This window comes from Panthera uncia, chromosome B4 (assembly GCF_023721935.1).
Source record: "Panthera uncia isolate 11264 chromosome B4, Puncia_PCG_1.0, whole genome shotgun sequence".
Lineage (NCBI taxonomy): Eukaryota > Metazoa > Chordata > Mammalia > Carnivora > Felidae > Panthera > Panthera uncia.
In genome coordinates, this window is record NC_064809.1 from 21,967,204 (window position 1) to 21,982,161 (window position 14,958).

At 43.3% G+C, this 14,958-nt stretch overlaps 1 protein-coding gene across 10 annotated transcripts in view; it reads left to right on the forward strand.

Moving 5' to 3' along the window:
* Window positions 1–14,958, forward strand: part of KIAA1217 (KIAA1217 ortholog) — a 302,038-nt gene that overhangs the window by 17,698 nt on the left and 269,382 nt on the right. The window contains exon 1 of one of the 10 annotated variants that reach the window (XM_049624706.1): window positions 6,122–8,838. The exons of the other annotated variants lie outside the window; for them this stretch is intronic. The gene's annotated coding sequence lies outside the window, so the exon portion shown is untranslated. Of the gene's footprint in view, window positions 1–6,121; window positions 8,839–14,958 lie in introns of those variants that run through there. 10 annotated transcript variants of the gene reach the window in all.

The following is a 14,958-nucleotide window of genomic DNA, read 5'->3' on the forward strand; positions in this document are numbered from 1 at the left end:
AGAACTCATATCACAGGCGTTTAGACTGTCCTCTGCTTTCTCGTAGCCGGCTTACTTCTTTGCCTTTATTCATCCTTCCTGCAGGTGTTTTCTTGGATTAATTCAATCAGATGGTTGTTTTTCATCGACCTACACTGTCAGCTCGACATCAGGCAGTATGTGTAGAGTAGCCAGTACCTGCCCTGCCGGGGGCGTGTCTGTTGAGTGATAACTATGGGGTCCGATATAACTGAGTTTTTTATATGCTGGATGCTCTGAGCTGTGTAGCGTAGGTGAATCATCTGTTTTCCTGAGGCTTTTCTTAACCGCAGAAATGAGACTGACGATACTTTTGTGGGGAGGATTACATGAGATGATACATCCTATCAAATAGATCGCAGGTGTTGAGTGCCTGTGAAAACCCTTTGCATTCAGGAGAGCATTATCCTGGAGGGGTGAGGGCAGTATGCATTAGGGCAGCATAAAACAGTGTGTGTTCTACATTGCAGCGATCTAGGGGCACCTGGGTGGCTCAGTTAGTTGAATGTGTCACTTCGGCTCAGGTCACGATTTCATGGTTTGTGAGTCTGAGCCCCACATCGGCCTCCCTCCTGACAGCGTGGAGCCTGCTTGGGATTCTCTCTCTCTCCCTTTCTCTCTGCCTCTCCCCCACTCATGCTCACTCTCTCTCAAAATAAATAAATAAACTATAAAAAAAATAAAGAATAAATGAAATAAAGAAATTGCAGTGATCTAGATCAGCATTTTGTAAAAACATGCTCTGCTGAATCCTGGATCCCCAGGCTGTTACTAGTTGTTTGGGGAATGGAGAGAAAGTCTCTAATTTGGGGATATTTTTGGTTATCTAGAGTTAAATGAAATTCTACACTGCAGGGTCTGTCCGATCTTTTAATATGCTAAAAGGCATTCTACGTCTCATTTGGATATTTGGGAACAGGTGGGTGAAGAATGAAACATAATGTTTCCCAAGCCTGTTTGACCACAGAATTATTGCTTTGGGGACTCTTCTTCTGTGAGACACGCCAGGGAATGGGAGTATGTACTTCAAAAGCTTGCTGGAGTTCAGAGCAGTGGGAGAGCAGAGGGGGAGGATTTCACACAGAGATGGACATTTGAATGGTGTCTCTTGGAATGATAGAGGTCTCCTGGAGACAGATTTGTCCTAATTATCTATTTCCTCAATCCCCAGGGCATAGTAGGTATTCAGCAAATATCTGTGGCAAGGAGATTAATGGATTATGATTTGAATGGATAGAATGCAGCCGTGAAGGCATTGTGATAGAGGAGGAGGGGGACAGGAAGAGACAATGTTGAGACAAGAATAGAGGTGGCTCCCCTGTGAATCAATGGGTAGGCCAGTTTAAGTGAGGTGATGGTGTCATTCGGCAGAGGGGGAAGACAGGGGAGTTAGGCAGAGGACGGCCAGGTTGTGTTGGACCTTGAAAGTCAGCAGAAAGCTTGGACTGTCAGACACAGGGCAACCTTGTAGTCTTGAGCTCAGAAGTGGAATAAAAGCAAAGTTGAAAGGTTATCTGCTCGGTGCTATGTAGGAGGGACCGTGAGAACAGCCTGGGTCCTGGCCTGGAAATGGTTGCAGCATCCGGGCCACAGTGATAAGGCTTTGGGCATGGAGCTCAGCCAGCACTGAAGGATGACACGCACATCAGATATTCGAAAGAAAAATGGGAATGACTTGGGGTCTGATTGGAGAAGGATGAAGGGACGAAGGGCTGTGGCTGGGGTAGTGGGGAAGGCAAATGCGCCCAATGAGCACCCCATGTCCTCACTCAGCTCCTACCTGTGCCCAGACCTTGAGCAAGTCACTAAGCACCCTGTGTCATCTGTCCATAAGCGTGGAACCACTGAAAGACCAGTGGACTGCCAAGGAAGCATGTTAGTCATCGTCACGAGAGGGATGGGTGTTAACTCTTGGGATCAGCTATAGGGATGGGACTTGGAGGAAAAAAAATCTGGTCTGGAGCCCAGTGGGTTTTTCAGCAAAATTGTGTAGTTTTTGGACTTTTGCACCAACCTCCTTTTGCCTTCCTCTCACAGTATCTTTGTTTAATCAGGCCTGCCCTCTCCTCTTCCTGCCCTTCCCCTGATGTGAGATGTTCGAGGGGTGTGCTCCAACCAGTGTGCAAGCGTGGAGGTGACTTGTGAACAGTGGGTAATGCTCAGGGGCCATCACATGGAGCTTTGAACTGAGCCACAGGTTTTGACAGTGTGGAGATGAATACAGCTTACTACACTTAGTTGTGTCAAACTTGCCCCAAAGGGATATTTTTGGGCCAGTGGAATGTACAAGGATTTCCTCCATGAGCACTTCCCGAGGTCACAGCCGGAGCAGTCACCGGTTTTACTCAAACAACACGGGGACGCTGATGGGAGAGGAGCAGGTGGATGGGGTGGTATTGTTGCAGCGGTTGTTCGGGAGACATGAATGGGCTGTACGTGCTATCATTACTGCTCACTGATTCCATGTTTTGGGTCCATTGTCCTCCCTCTGTCCCTCCTCGCCTTCTCTCTTTCTTTTTTGTTTTTAAACATTTCAACTCAATCAGAACATTCTCCTGTGCAAATGTGCGCTGGGCATTGAATGTGTGAAGACCAATGCTTTTCCAGGTCCAGAATGTACTTGCCCCGTGTCCATGTTCTTTCTCCAGTTACTCCACACAGCATCTGTTTTACTTCCGGTTGAGTACCATGACCTTGAGTTGCCCCATAAGCTTTGAGAGCAAATGCCATTTTTACACCCTCTCTTGGGTTTACCTGTTATGTGTATGTTTTTAAGTTTATTTGTTTATTTTGAGTGTGTGTGTGTGTGTGTGTGTGTGCGCACACATGGGAGCACAAGTGGGGAGGAGCAGAAAGAGAGGGAGAGAGAGAATCCCAAGCAGGCTCTGCACACTGTTAGTCCGGAGCCCGATGCCAGGCTTGAACTCATTAGCTGGGAGAACATGACCTGAGCCGAAACCAAGAGTCAGATGCTTAACTGACTGAGCCACCCAGGCACCTCAGCTTTATTTGTTATATTGATTTCTTTCAAAGACTTAGTTTGCATTTATCTCTTCCAGATTATGATTTGCTGTCTCATCATTTTCAGCTTTTTTTCATAATTACCTGCCTTTTCCTAGTTTTTAAAGTTGTCTTTGTTATCTTCTGTAATTTCTTAAAGTGAGTATCAAGTTCATTTATTTTTAGTATTTCTTGTTAATAATGAAGGCATTTAGGGGCATACATTTCCTGACACCAGGTTGGGCTGTGTCCTGAAGTTTTGTATGAAAATTTCCTGTTTCATTTCCTTAAGGACAGTTGAAAGTTTCAATTTTGATTTGTTCCTTTGATTTAAGGGTTTTCCAAGAGTATTTCATTTCCAAATAGTTGAGATTATTATTTATTTATAATTTTATTGGATGTGATTAAAGAATGCAGTCTGTAAAATTGCTGCTTTTTAAGACGTTTAAGGATTTGTTTAAAATTTTTTGCATAGTCAAATGCACAATCAGCATTTGTAAGAATTGTGTTATGTATTCTTGAGAAATTGCCTATTTTATGTTTATTATATATACACATAAATGTGCACACTTCTAAATCAGGTTTGTTGTTTGTTTCATTTATTTTGTAGTGGCCCTTACTTTTTCTAGTGCTGTTCAGTTTCAAACAATGTATCATGGAGTCTCTCACTACCAACATATTTTTATCCTGTTCTTCTGGCATTCCTAAGAATTTTTGCTTTACAGCTTTTCATTTGCTTTATTTGTTGCAAACAAATTTTTGATGATCATTCCTTTCTCATAAATTGTCTTTTTACACTACCAGATGACCTCTGTATCCAGTTTAGTGTTTGTTAACTTTTCTTATTATTAATATTGTCACTTTGCGTTACATTTATCTGGTATAGACAGATGGTACTCACCTATTTTCAGGTTTTCTTTATTAATATTGAGTATGTTGTTTAGAAATTACATATAAGTTGGTTTTGCCTTTTTAGCTCAACTTATTAGTCTTTGTCTTTTAATGGGAGAATTTAGTCCATTGATATTTAGTGTAATACTCAGTGAACTTGATTATATTCCTTTATCTTAATTTCACAGGAAATATCTCTTCTTTATTAAATTCAGTTCATGCTCAGTAAACACTAAACAAAGTTTCAGTCATGACAAGCAGTATTTGAAATGACAGTAGGTGCTCCAAGTAAAAATGAGTGTCAGGCACTCATATAGAGGTAGAAGAGAACTGGAACCAGAGAATAAGACTGGGCAGATACCCATTGGCATTATCTGCTCTATTAGTCGGGGCTCTCCAGAGAAACAGAGAAACGGTTGGAAAGAGAGCAAGAGCAAGACTGAGAGAGAGAGATATTTAGTTTAGTTTGAAGAATTGGTTCACACAGTTGTGGGTACTGGCAACCTGAAGACTGTGGGGCCAGGCCACCAGACTGGAAATTCAGGGAAGAGTTGATGCTGCAGCCTTCAGTTCAAGATCTGCAGGCAGGAAGCTCAGATAGGGTTTCTAGGTCTTGAGGCAGATTCTGCCCCCCCGCCCCAAAGGGACTATAAGTCCCACCCACACTATGGTCAGAGTGTGCTGACTCAGAGTCTGCTGATTTAAGTGTTAATCACATCTAAAAAATACCTTCACAGCAACATTTAGACAGATGTTTGACCCAACAGCTGGGTACCACAGCCTAGCCAAGTTGACACAGAAAATTAACCAGCGCCGTAGCAAAAGCTGACCAAATGTAAATGGACCATCCCTAAAGCAAACAATGACTACAAACAAAAATAGAGCCAAAGTTCAAGCTTTAGGGAATTACCACAATTGGTTTTCATTTTTTGATTCAGAAATGAAAGCACCCTTCTTTTGGTGATGCATACAATCTGTGCTGGACTTAAGAAATGTATATTTGACTTGTTTTTCCCTTTTTAACGGTTGTCCGTATTTCTTTAGACCAGAACTTTAGGAGGTTGTGCCTCCTTCTTGAGTGTCCGCTGTTTCATTAGCCTTCTCTGCATGTTAGTGGTCTGTTTGTCCTGGGGTGGACGAGTGGTGATACATTAATCCTGCTCTGGACCGCTGTCAAAGGCCTCCATACAGCATGAAGCTAAATAGAGACCACCCTCCACCCCCCAAGGCTGCTGTGCTGATGGCCCACCCTGTCCCGACTCTTCCAGACCCCAGCCCAGCCCCATCTGTGGGCGTGGTGTTTCTGGGAGGATTTCTGGAAAGTCTGTGCAGTCCAATGTGCACCTTTGCAGTCCAATGTGCTCCCTTTGCAGTCCAATGTGCACCTTCAGGCTTTACTAAACAAATCATTTTAGCATGACTTAGGTTAGTTAGGATTTTAGTGTCCTCAATTGTGAGCAGTGTTATTAAACCAGGATAACTGGGGCGCCTGGGTGGCGCAGTCGGTTAAGCGTCCGACTTCAGCCAGGTCACGATCTCGCGGTCCGTGAGTTCGAGCCCCGCGTCAGGCTCTGGGCTGATGGCTCGGAGCCTGGAGCCTGTTTCCGATTCTGTGTCTGCCTCTCTCTCTGCCCCTCCCCCGTTCATGCTCTGTCTCTCTCTGTCCCAAAAATAAATAAAAAACGTTGAAAAAAAAAAAAAAAACAAAAACCAGGATAACTGCTTGGTGGTTAAGCACATGTGTTTTGGATTTCAGTCTTGGGTCTGCCTGGATTAAAAGGGACACTCCCACACTTAGTGGGCATGTAGACTTACTCAAGTGACCTAAGCTCTTGAAGCTCCCTTTCTCCATTTATGAAATGAAGATAATAACCAGCCTTATATCACCTTTTGCTGTGAGACTTAAATGAGGTAAGGATTGCTTATTTTAATTATGAAAATACTGCTTCTTCTACCCAAAGAAGCATTCCTTTTCCACGTGACAACTTCTAATTCATTTTATTTACTTTTTTTAAAGATTTTGTTTTGGGGCGCTTGGGTGGCTCAGTTAGCTGAGCGTCCAACTTCCGCTCAGGTCATGATCTCACGGTTTATGAGTTTGAGCCCCACTTTGGGCTCTGTGCTGAGAGCTCAGAGCCTGGAGCCTGCTTCGGATTCTGTGTCTCCTTCTCTCTCTCTGCCCACCCCACCCCCGCCCCTGCTCATACTCTCTCTTTCTCTTTCAAAAATAAATAAAACATTAAAAAAATTTTGTTTTAATGTTTATTGTATTCTTGAGAGAGGAGGGTCAGCCAAAGAGGGAGATAGAGGATGCCTAGAAGGCTCTGCACTGACAGCAGAGGGCCCGATGGGGGGCTCGAACTCACCAACCGTGAGATCATGACCTGAGCTGTAGTCAGACGCTTCACCGACTGAGCCACCCAGGTGTGTTTTTTAAGAAACAAAAACTCAGGCCATAGACGGTTAAATCCAACCTCTCCCACCAGTCACCTGTATCTTTATATGTTCATGGCCTTTTTCAGGGAGTGGATGTCTACATCTGTTATAAAAGGTTTATTGAAACAAGTTCAAGAGAAAGAATCCCATTTGCTATCCAAATCCATCATGGATCCCTCTGATGTGGCTACATTTAGAAACAAAATAGCCCTTCTACATGCATTTGCTGAGCTCTGACTTGGTTAGTGGTGCTTAGTTGCTGGCAGGCAAATCACGGTGCTCTCATAGTCCAGCTCAGTCCAGCTCGCCATTTTCCGCGTTTAAGGACAGTAGGAAAAATCATTAGTGGATTTGCAAACCTTGGCTTTTCTGCCCGGCCTGTGTTTCCTTATTGCTGAGAGTATTATGCTCCACATTTACCCCGCTGTAAATATTTCAATATTCTCCATCATCACGGTAATGTTGTCGTCCCTGGTTACAAAATCTTTGGTCTGTGCTTTCCTCAGTCCGCCTGCAGACGAGTGGGTTAATCAGGTTGCTTTCACATCTGAGTTCTTTCTGGGACTCTCTTCATTTGTCTGACTTACAGATTCTGACTGTTCTCACTCACTCTCTTTTCTGAGCTTGAATTCAGTAAGTAAAAGCGGAGATATTGTAACTTCCTAAACAACCCAAAGGGCAGATGTGGTCTAATTTATAACCCCTCTGACTGCTGAATCAACTTTCGTGTGCTCTGTCTAATGGAACTTTGAGGAATAACCGAATAAAGCCTAGATCTGGTTATACCTTGTTTTTGTTTGTTTCATGTTGCGTTTGTGCCCCACTGGGTAAAGCACAAGTGTGGGCTTCATCTGGATGTATTTTCATCTTACAGAGGCAGTAATTGAATCTCTGACAGTAGTCTTGCCTCCAAGGAGTGTTCCAACTCAGGCTGCTATATTAAACCAGGGTAGCTCTTGGTTCCCTCGGAAGGTAATGTCGCATCTGTTGACTGTGAACGATGGCAGGGCAAACCTCTCAGAATAGTCGGAGGAGGGGAAACGGAGCATTTACAATTCTTTCTAGGAAAAGAGCCATTCTGAGTGCTTTTACCTATGGATGCTCTCTCTCTGAACATCTGGGTAGGCTCAGCAAGGTATGGGGGGGGTGGTAAAATTTGCTCTCTGACCTTTCAAAGATGCTGCTGATTTTCTTGCCCTTGCGGCAGGCTGTGTGGCATGTTAAAGCAGGCTGCAGTGTTGACTACTGCTACTTCCGAGATTCTGCAGGGTTCTAGCAGATTCTGTGGGAGCCTGCCTTCAAATGTTTCCCGGCTCCCTGCGGAGCCAGAAAGCCAGAAAGAACTTTCTGCAGTAGCACTTGACAGCTATTTGATAACATCACTGTAAACTCTCCTGAGTTTGGAGCAAGTCCCATTCAAACCTTGCTGATACCTCAGGGTCAGCAGCCTTAGACTTGGGAGTGTGAGGTGTGTCCGCAATAAAGTTAGAATGAGAAACAAGAGTGCTGTGCCCAGTGTCGCCATGAGGGGCTGGGCACAAATTTGGCAGAAATTTGCCTGAAGCTTTATGCAAACATTAGGGGTTCTATAAAAATTTGATTCGATTGATTTTGATGTCATTCTGGTAACTTATGTAAGTTAGTACAAATATATGAAAGATGCAAGTATGTTATGAAAGAGTTAAAAAAAATTCTCAACACCTTCCCCTACCTCCTCTGCAACCGGAGGCCAAGAGAAACTACAAACACACACACACACACACACACACACACACACACACACATTCCAGCAAGAACCTGTTTTGCAAGTTTTGCTGGTAAAAAGTAGGAAGGGGGTTGCTGGAAAGTGGAAAAGCCTTAGAAGTATCAGTTGAAAGTTTTTCAAATCGTATGTTTTTGATGTAACTTTATCCTGCAGAGAGAGGCATATGTGCCACCGAAGGTTTTTCTTTAACCGATTAAGTGCATTGTTAGACAGGGAGGGGCAGATTAACGAATGCCTATAATTTTGATCATTGTTTTCTGCATAACAGCTCAGGCTTTGAAAATGAAGCCATCGTCCTTGGCTGAGTCTCTGCCAGCAGCACAAATTATACTGTGCAGAGATCCAAAGCCCCTCGAAAGGTTTCATTAATGAACAATTTCAGACGATTGTTTAAGTCTTTGCCTGACAGGTAACGTTGGCATGTAGGCAGGTGGGGTTAGGGTTTCCATGGAGATTTATGATGTCATGCTTGAAAGAGCATGTCAAGACAGCCAATTTAACAAGTAGCTACTCAAAAAGTCCTATAGGCTAGAAGTAAGGCTTTATGCAAATGACAAGAGTTTCACTGGGAAAAAACTGCAAAAGAAAACAGTAGAGACATGGAGGGGGGTTTACCTGACAGCTCGGAAGGATGACCCCGGAGTCCATTAGAGACGAAAACTTCCAGAAGACGCGTTAGATTTTTTTTTACTTTAACTGCTGCTTCACCTGTGGAACTCTGGGTACAGGTAAATACGAGTTGTTTTTTTTTCTTCTGAGTTACCGCCAAAAATTATTTGCAAGCATTGAGATCTATTTCTTTGCATTGTTCTCTTGGTAGGGAGAACTGAATCAGTAAGTGCAGCTTTCCCACACCGAATGTTCAATGTGCGTGCTTCAGGGCTGTGTTTTCAGGGCTTTTTTACTGAAAGAACTGAGATTTTTGAATAGGTCTGAAAAACAAGTGATGCATTATGCATCATGCTGATTGTGCTAATGTTATAAAGTGCTACAGATAAAGGTTAGAAGGATGATCTGAGATACTATATGTATTTGTGGATTATTCCCAGATGTTGGTTTCTTCTTTTTTTCTCTCTTTTAACTCTTAGACCAGCCCTGAAATTGGGACTATGTGTATTTCCGTATTTTCAAGTCGTACACTGCTAAAAATAAAACCCGTGGAATATTACCGAACTTTTTATGAACATCACGCTTTTTAATTTTAAGGGTGTCTGTGTGCTTTTCACACAGAAGTATTTTACAGCACTAGAGAATATCCTGAGATATCAGAGTTTCTGGACTTGAGGGAAGCAGGACTTGTAAATTCTAAGATTTCTTGGGTTGGGGGAATGGTTGATAACGGTTGGTAGTTTTTAAAGCATGCTTTGAAAAGAAAGCCTCGCTCTGGTGGTACAGGGCTGTTTGCATCCATTTCTAGTGAGACAGAGTAAGCGATCTTGCCAGAGAGATGGATGTGATAGTGGTCACTAAAGGCAGTTGTATTCCTGCAAAGTTGACTTAAAGGGCTTAGTCTGGGGACATCAGGCTGTGATGTGAGTAGTTCTGTCCACCAAGCTTAAAAGGAAATGAAAAACATTTTTGAAGGTTAAAGGGAAGAGTTAAGGATAAGTGCAAGATACCTGTGAAATGGGAACGTGGGCTTTTGACACCCGAACTGTCTAGGAGCAAATGGGCAGGCATTAAAATATCTTTTTCAATTGTCTAACGTGTGAGAATGCGAGCCTCCTGAAACCTTGCAGTCAGCGACTGTGGATTAGCTCCGGAACTGTTCTCCCGCATTAGACTTGGGCTGCCACAGTTTCTGCCGAATGCTTTGACAAAGGAAGGGCTGGAATGCCTTGGGTTTTGAGTCCTGGCTTCACCACTTCCTACCCGTGCTAACTCTGGGAAAGTAAATTCACATCATTCAGCCTCAGTTTTCTCCTCCATAAAATGGCGGTGATGATCATGGCGTTGTGAGGTTTAACCGACGAAATATGTAGTGTGCTTCTCAGAGTTCAGGTTCCACGTGTTAGCCGTTGTTTTTCTTCTCTGCTTCTGTAGTACTGGATTCTCTGTCACGTGTTTTTATAGCCTTCATCTTATTGCAACAGATCAGGAGGATTGCAGGATCTTTTTATTCCTCCTTTTCAGGTGAAGAAACCGTGGCTCAGAGAGATACTGAAATACACAACACAGTAAACTGCCCTTCTACATGTTCTGCTGTTTTTTTCCCATCTAAGGGGTCTACGAAAAAAATTAACGTGCTACTGAGACAACTCCCAGATGCAACAATTATTTCTATAAATTAATTCAAATACAAAATGTTAAGCGTAACAAAGGAGTTGGGACGTTCATGTTTTTATATTAGTTATGCTTGTGACGTTTTTTCTAGGCAGGCTGGAGAAGTTATGTTGGTTTACTTTTCACTGCTACCTGTTGATAGGAGCTCAAGTCACTTTGAAGACTTACAGTTTTGTTTTGTTTTGTTTTACCATTTATCTTTTTTTAATTTATTTATTTTTGAGAGAGAGAGAGAGCGAGAGAGAGCACACACACAAGCAGGGGAGGGGCAGAGAGAGAGAGAGGGAGTTAGAGAATCCCAAGCAGGCTCTATGCTATCAGTACAGAGCCTGACCTGGGGCTGGAACTCATGAACTGTGAGATTACGACCTGAGCCAAAACCGAGAGACAATCAATCGTTCAACCAGCTGAGCCACCCAGGCGCCCCCAAAGACTTAACAGTTTTAACTCTTACCTGCATCTGATGTTTCTTGGACCCCCAAGAAGAGTCAGGTTTTGCTGTCACAGGTATATCCTGAGCAGGAAACAAAGTCACCAAGGGGCTGTGGGAATCACCACAGGGAGCTAGGGGTTGGACACAATGTCTTTTCTCTTTTTGTATTCTAGACTTTGGCAGCTCCCTCCCTTGCCTACATCCCAGACCAAAACAGCCCATAATTATATTCTACTTCCATTGTATGTAAGAGACAAATATGTTTTTCATTGTGTTATTTTTAGCAGCAGTGTTTCTAGCCAGGGAAAACACTCTATTAGTTCCCGGGTTTTCCTAATGACTTTTCCAATTTTTCCAAATTTTCCACATCAGATTGTTCAGGATTGTTCAGGTCCCACACTCCTGGAAGAGGGTTCTTAGCAGGAATATTGGGGTAGGCTCATCCAGTTGGATTCTGAAGGCATTCTGATCTTGGAGCTGCTGAGGCTGAGCTCATTCTGTGCCAGACAATGAGTAAATTAATTAAGTGTGGTCATCAGACTGCATTGTGGCCTGCAGTTCCCAGCACTGGTGTGGGACATCCGGAAAAGCTCTGGTTATCTCAAAAGCAGATCTGTGAGTCTGAAAGCAAATATTTACTTCATTCAAAGTTTCAATACCAAGTATGAACCACAAAGCAGCAAATTTAAGGTAGAAAAGAGTCATGAACTCACACAGATGTAGGGTGCCAAAATTCCAAACAGGCTCAGAATCACTAATGCATCTTTTTCTACAGTTTTCTACCCGTTTTTAATGGATTTTTTAGAAGTCCATTAAAGTTTTTTATTACAGCTCATTGTGTTGTTCAGAGATTTTCTGTTGATTAATAAGCAGTGATTGCATCTAGAAGTGTCTTTTACACCTAGTGAGGTTAGTAAAGGTCTTTTGAGTCAGAGGGGCCGGGCGAACAGGGATTCAAAAGCCAGATTGCCTGGATTGGAATCCTGCTTTCATTACTTATCAGTAGCACAGATTTCCCATTGAAGAACATACATGGGTCTATTCATATTCCAAATAAAATGTAGCACCCAAACTTAAAAAGCTTCTTAGTAAAGGAATTAGTGGTCTTTAAATAATGTTTTAAAACTTTTTATTTTTTAATTTCCATGGAAATTGTTTCTTCAGAAAGAAAGACACTGAAATCTCTCAGTCCAGGAAATGGAAGTTAGAGCTTCCTCTGGCCCTGATCCAACTCAGTTCTTTTCAGTGCGAGGGAAGTTCCATCTAGAAGCTGTTTAAAGCTCAGGCTGTATGTCATTGCTATTCGTCAATTGAATGTCATCAGAAACGCTCCTGTTATGAAACTGGTAGGGAGCAGTTTTAAAAAGTCTATTTATTTAAAAAGAAAAAAAAACTCATCCTGAGAAATGGTGTCATCTCAGATACATGGCTTCTCTGCAAGCGTGTGGTTGTTGAGGGGAGAGCAGATGGAGTGGGAAGGGTGCTTTCGTCTTCCAGTAACCAAGCTCGCCCTTCTCTTTTCTTTCCTCAACTTTTTCTGAAGCAGGTAGAAATGTAATTTAGTGGAAGCTACAATTCCTGAGGGAACCTGAATTTGGGATCTGCTTTGGTTTCTTCCCCCCTAAATTTTAGTGTGTGTGTGTGTGTGTGTGTGTGTGTGTGTGTGAATTTATTTATTGAAGTATAGTTGACACACACAGTGTTACATTAGTGTCAGGTGCACAACATAGGGATTTCACACCTCTTATTCAGTTATGCTGTGCTCACCACAATAGCTACCGTCTGTGTGGGATCTGTTTTTATTATGAATCGTGAAACACCATGGCCGGGCTCTGCCCTGGAATCGTGGCCATTTTGTATTTCAGGGTGGAATTTCCTCCGAAGTTATTCCAAAATCTATCGCCTGCTGAGAGAAGGATTTTTGCTTTTGTTTTTAGTGGGTTTTTGTTGTTGTTGTTGTTTCTTGTTTTGTTTTGGTTTGGGGTTTTGTTTTGTTGTTGTTTTTTTTTTTGGAGTCTGAGGTTACTCAGTTGGCCATCCCTTATAAACCAAAAACGAGTTCTGCTTCATTTGTGGTGACAGTTGTGTGACATCTGGCCGACCAGAGGCCATGGTACCTGTGGAATTCAGGGCAACCTTAGATGGCGGAAGGACCCGGGAGGAGACTGGGGAGGACAGCTAGCAGAGAGGATTGTGAACTACTTACCTCCATGGAGAGACCAGAGCAGAGGTAAAATATTACATGTGTTTAGAGAATGCCTTCTCTAGAGATCATACAGAAAACATTTTATGTGACGACATGTGTGTAGTCTGTCGGGAAGTGAAGATAGGTGGAGATCCGGTCCTGGAATCTGGTAGTGTGGTTTTCCTTCATGCCCCTGGGTGCCTTTGCTCAGTACTCTTCCACTTGTGACCGCGCTCAGGATTAAGCAACGGAAGTGATAATGCTGTTTCCCACCATTGGTTTTACGATGGTTCGCAAATGCTCAAGACGGCATCGCCCCTGTGCACCCGATGGTGGGACTGCCCTCAGAGCCGTGGGTCTTCCCTGCCCGGATGCCTTGCTCTGTGCTCAGCGCAGATGGTACAAGACAGAGCAAAGCCCCCACGCACGAGATGTTGTTGGTCCGTCCCAAACTTTTCAGAAAGGGCTTTCTTTGGCCTTATTTCTTGCCACTCAAGCAAAGCATGCTGCTGCTTCACTCATCTTTGGAGTGGCTAAGAAAACAGATATTTGGATGGACCATTGGTCGTTTGCAGCCTTTGACATTAAGAACATTCCCAAACACCCCTCACGATGACACTTGGATGTCAGATCAAGTTTTCACAGTAGTCGTTAGTAAGGTGCATTTAGCCTCCTGTTCCAGGGGGGGCAGGTTTGTTTGTTTGTTTTTGAATCATCTGCTTGAATTTTGCAGCAGGATGGGTTGCATGGGCCCCCTTCACCTCTAACTGTAACTTTACTTGAATCATTTTTCAGGGTAAGTTTTAAGACTGCAGAGGAAAGCATCTCGGGCCAACTGCCTCGTAAAGGACAATTTTCAATTTATTCTTTGTGGAGCGTGTGTATGTCTGTGTGTCTCCGGGTTTGTGATGAAAAGAATAGCACGAACTCAGGTTTTTAAAACTCGTCTCTCTACATCGGGCGCGTGGCTCAGTTGGTCTTGAATCCAACTCTTGGTTTTGGCTCAGGTCACGACCTCACGGTTTGTACGTTCGAGCCCTGCGTCTGTGCTGACCGTGCAGAGCCTGCCTGGGATTCTCTCTCTCTCTCTCCCTCTCTCTGCTCCTCCCCCACTCATGTGTGTGTGCTCTCTCTCTCTCTCTCTCTCTCAACATAAATAAAAATTTAAAGAAAAAAATAAATCTCTTTTTTCTACCTAGCAATGACAGTAGTGGCCCCATGATATGTTAACTCGACCCGTTTTAACTGCTATCTCGGTTGCTTTTTTTTTTCCTCTCCTTTGTACAAACAGTGCTGCAGTCACCTTCTCTGTATCTGTGCATGTGTCAGCAAATGTGAAGAACAAATTCCTACATGTCAAATCACTAATTGACTACTGCTAGCTTACTAGGATTACTGGCATTGAAAGATATCATCTAATTTTCTCTCGACAAGACTCCCCAGTGTATTTGGTCAATAGGAATCTTTGAGAGTGTGTTACAGCCCATTGAGATAAGGCAACTCACTGCAGCCATGACGGTGTATGAAATGGACCCTGTGTGCAAGTCTGAACACATTACCCAGTTATGTGTTAAATGAGCAGGACCATTTACAGAACATGAGCCCTTTTATTTTAAAAAGGCTGGATCCTATTTGTGTGAAAAAGCATGTCCATTTTCTGTGTGCTTATCTATACATAAAACATTTCTAGAGGGGCGCCTGGGTGGCTCAGTCGGTTGAGCATCCGACTTCGGCTCGGGTCATGATCTCACGGCTCGTGGCTTTGAGCCCCACATCAGGCCCTCTGCATCAGGACAGAGCCTGCTTCAGATCCTCTGTCTCCCTCTCTCTGCTCCTCCCCGCCTCGGAAAAAAATAAACGTTAAAAAAAGTTTTAAAAATTTCTAGGATGATAGCCTAATAAATCAGAGAGAGGAGCTAGGGGGAGGGTAGAAGCTTTCATTTTTAA